Source organism: Cupressus sempervirens, chromosome 7 (genome assembly GCF_028749045.1).
Source record: "Cupressus sempervirens isolate cs-2001-9-10 chromosome 7, ASM2874904v1, whole genome shotgun sequence".
NCBI classification, from domain to species: domain Eukaryota; kingdom Viridiplantae; phylum Streptophyta; class Pinopsida; order Cupressales; family Cupressaceae; genus Cupressus; species Cupressus sempervirens.
In genome coordinates, this window is record NC_143124.1 from 733133001 (window position 1) to 733138092 (window position 5092).

Genomic DNA, 5092 nt, shown 5'->3' on the forward strand with positions numbered 1-5092 from the left:
AATCCAAACAAGGTTCTCCATGATCCCAAACACCACAAGGAAGGAAACATTCACTCGAATACCGCTTGACACAAGGCATGTAGGGGGTAAACTGAACCAAAGAAAACTCACAAACCACCCTACTAGAGTTGCACACAAAATCCAACACAAATGTGAAAGAAACATCAATTTATATAAAGTCATATATATATGTGTGTGTGTGTGTGTGTGTGTGTGTGTGTGTGTGTGTGTGTGTGTGTGTGTGTGTGTGTGTGTGTGTGTGCGTGTGTGTGTGTGTGTGTGTGTGTGTGTGTGTGCTAGGACAATCTCCTTTGTCTGTGTCAAGCATAAGGCCTACCAGTTTGCAGCCATATAGAATCCAATTACAATCAATGAGCTTAGAAGCTTGAGCTTACAAAGTCAAACTTTTATTATCCTTCTTCTACTTATTGTATTACTTCCTCATTACCTTCTACTCTAATACTAGATCTCAATATATAGCCATCAATACCACAAGTCGGCCTAACAAATACAATCATTACTAAATACAGGTCATTTCCTAAAGGGAAAATTGATGACCACACAATTAAGAAAACTAACATTTGTGGGATGAAAGATAGGTCCACACGCGATCAAAATGGAGATCCCCAAGGATGTTGAAAGCCTTGATATCACAAAAGCCTCACATAAGAAAATAACCACATGTTACTCAACATACCAAGAAATGAACATGCTTTGAATAAAGAGAAAGGATAACTCTTCAGGGAGATAAAATGAAGTTATGCGAACATAGGAGAATGATCAAAGATAAGTCCACATCAAGTGACCAACTACATGAAAAGAAATAAATTGAACAAGGGTTATTCCATGAACAACAAATAGGAATAAAAGACTAGAAGTATTTTTGGTTGGTGCAAGATTGCCAAAGAACCCAAGATGCTCGTGCATCAACTTTCACCCTTTTATTCATTGTTTACTTCTTGAGTATAATGCTCCTCTAACCCTAACAAAGTATTGTTGGAGTTTAGAGTCATAATTAGCACACTTGGACTATTTTAGAAGATAGGATTATTCATATTGTTGTGGTCCAATCATTATACTATAAGACTCATATAGGATTGATTGAATGTGAAATTGTAAGTTTGTATTCGATTATATGTTCACGGTTGTGGACCTTTAAACACTCTTAACACAATAGAATGATACCTATCTACTTGGAAACCTTCTGAAAGTATTTATAGGGTTGTTTGATTTGATTAAGACCAAGGGTATGAATATCAGTTAGTACCCTTGTGATCAAATAGTACCCTTGTGTTCTTATAATGGAACATATTAATACTTTAGACATATCCCTATACTTAATGCCACCCTTGCAAAACTATTATGTGATTGGAGTTAACATCTTTCTTTTGTATCGTACATTAGATCATGTTTTACACAATTCGTATGTGACACTCTAACAATACTCATGAGATTATAACATGTTGTTTAGATTTCTACTATAGATCATGATTATGTTGTTTGAACTTAGATTCCATTATCATGTCATGGAACTCCTTCATGTACAATATGATTTCATAATCTTGGTTGGACATATTATTTTTATCACTATGGATATGATTGCCTCAAATTCATGTCTATGATTTGGTTTTAGGCTAACCCAGCTAACCTATCATGTCTTTTATATATGTATTATTTTCCTAACATGTATTCTAGATGAGGGGAGATAGTCATAGTCACTTGTATGAGAGATCTACATCGTGTCACACCAACCAACCTACTAGGGTTACACACGGAAGCCAACACAAATGTGAAAGAAACACCAATTTTATACAGTCTAATGTAGGTATGTTAAGACAATCTTATTTAAATGTGTCAAGCATAAGGCTTACTTGGTTGTAGCCATATACAGTCCAATTACAATCATTAATCTTAGATGCTCGGCCTTACATAATCGAACTTGTATTATCCTTCTCCTACTCACTTTATTACTTCCTCATTACTTTCTACTCTAATCCTAAATCTCAATATATAGCCATCAAGACCACAAGTCGTCCAGACATACAATTATGATAAAATATAGGTTATGTTCCAAAGGGGAAATTAGCAACCACACAATTAAGTAAACTAATATTGTGGGATCAAAGATAGGTCCACATGTGACCACACATTAGTCGACATGTCAAGAAATTAACATGCTTCGAGCAAAGAGAGAGGATGACTCTTCGGTGAGATCAAACAATGGTACGTGAACGCAGTTAATGATCCACAATAAGTCCACATTAGGTAACCAATTGCATGGAAAGAAATAATGCAAATAGCATGGGTTATTCTATAAATAGTAGATAGGAACAAAAGATTGGAAATATTTTTGGTTGATGCAAGATTGTCAAAGAGCCCAAGATGTTCCTACATCAACTTTCCCACTTTTGTTTATTGTTGACTTCTTCAATATAATGCCCCTCTAACCCTGACAAAGTATTAGTGGAGTTTAGAGTCGTAATTAACACACTTGGAGTATTTTAGAATATGAGATTCTTCATATTCCCTTGTTCCAATTATGATAATTTATGAGTCCTATAGGATTGATAGAATGAGAAACTGTAAGATTGTATTAGATTATATGTTTATTGTTTAGGACCTTCAAACACTCTTAACACAAAAGAATGATATCTATTCGCCTAGAAACCTTTTGAAAGTATCTATAGGGTTATGTGATTTTATTATGATATGAATAACAATTAGATATATGATCAAATTGTACCCATGTCTTCTCATGATGTAACATATTAATACTTTAGGGATATTCCTATCCTTAATGTCATCCTTGCAAGACTATTATGTGATTGGAGTTTTTAGATTTCTTTTGCATCATAAATTAGATCATGTTTCACAAATGCTTATATGATGCTCTAACAATACTCGTGAGATTAAAACATATTATTTAGATCTCTACTATAGATCGTGCTTTACATGTTGTTCAGACTTCTATTCATTATCGTGTTTATGGAACACCTTTACATTCTGCCTTTGGTATCTTGGTTGGACATTGTTTTTATCACTATGGATATCAATTCCTCTAATTCATATTTATAATTTTGTTTTAAGCTGACCTAGCTGACCTATCATGTCTTTTCTATGTGTTCTTTTCTTGAAGTGTCTTCTGCCTGAGGGGAGGCAATGGTACTCATTTATATGGGAGATCTACATGATGTTACCCTCCTCCTTCATTACTTTTCATTTGTGTGTGTTTGTATTCTATCTTGTTGGTTGGTCATGCAAGTGTGTGCAGATACCAAGTATTGACTCCACCTAGTTACTCAGGACTGAGTGTGCCTAAAAATCCTCAAACAAGTTGTTGTTGACAAGATGGAATCGTGATCCATATAGGCACCTGTGTATCCCTAGAAGTCTGATGGGAAGTCAATTCACTAGGTATAAGGAATTATGTGTTATTAGTATGTTTGATGGTTTGATTAATTAAAGTCGATATCTAGAATGAGGTGTTCATGGTTTTGATATTTGGACCTTCATGTGAGTTATATATGTTCCCTTTTAATATGATTATAAATGTGTGATTTTGTAGTGTAATATTTTAGGTATATTTATCTGAGTAAACATGGGTGCACACATATATGCCCAAATATATAAATATGATGTTTTAGGTATATGTATAATTGTCATTGTGCTAATTAGTTTATTGTATTTCTTTGTTCTTTTGTAAAATAAGTGTGTTAAATGCTAAAATAAATAATGCAAGAAACAAAAATAATTAAAGAGATAAGAATTAAAATGGCTAAGTGTCATACCTCCCAAGAGTCTCAAACTCTAACCTCTCAGTAATCAAGTTAATAAGTTACCATCACACCAATGCACGACTTAGTATTAGAATCAAGTAAATTTAGTTTTGGAATAAGTATAATGATAATTAGATAAAAAGGATGTGAGAAACTAATTAAGAGATTTGAACTCTTCACCCATGAATTGAGAGGAGTTGTACTTAAACATTGGTCTATTTGAATTCCTTGAAACCAAGACCCCAAGAATATCATGTTAAAGAGTAAAATGTGTCTGTGTCTGTGTCTGTGTCTGTGTGTGTGTGTGTGTGTGTGTGTGTGTGTGTGTGTGTGTGTGTGTGTGTGTGTGTGTGTGTGTGTGTGTGTGTGTGTGTGTGTGTGCGCATGCGTGCAATTAAAGTTTGAATATTAAATAGAATATAAATCAAACATTTCGATGAAATGTTCCATCCGAGAGCAACTTCTCCAGTCATCTAGAGAACTGTAAAATAGCTTCCCAAGAAACCATGGTGGGAGAGATAGGAGGAGAAGATAGAAGAATGAATTGGAATGATCTTGAAAGAACTATCATAAACAAACCACAAAACAAACAAGAGTTGGATAAAATTGATATTCTTATCATCAAAAATTGTAAGGATACAGGAAGAGCATTAGAAAGAATGAAGGCTTCCAACAAGTGTTTGGATCTATAGGCATCTCAGGAAACATTCAATCTACTCCATTACTTCAAGTAGGATTCTCACCCTCATCCCATCACCACTTTTAAGTAGGTTTAAGTCTATAAAAGAGAAAAATTATTTCTAATAAATATATACATATATATTGTTTGTTTCATGGCTATTTATGCATATGTTTGTTATTGTGATATCCTTTCCTTTCTGATTGTAACTATATTCTTAAATTGTTATCGAGAGCCATGACTTTAATAATGTAATAGATAAACTCCAATGAGTCTAAGAATTGATTATGTTTGAAGTCAAAGATTGGACATGATAGGGATTCCTAACTAGAATCCAGTCTGGGGGTGGAAATGGAAGCTTTATCATGCCCAAATCTGATCTGGGTTTCAAACTAGATTAATCCATTCTAAAAAAACTTACACAATATGGTATCGATGCAGAGAAAAATGCTTCACATGTGTGATTTCTATGTTTATCCATCAATTGTCAAAAAATATTGCATAAATGCCCAATTTTGGTGAAATGTACAAAAATGCAGCAATATTGCTCAAATGCATAGTAATAATGCACAAATGTGCAGCAATAATAAATGGAATTGTAAAAATATTGAACAGACGTGCAGCATGAATGTACAAA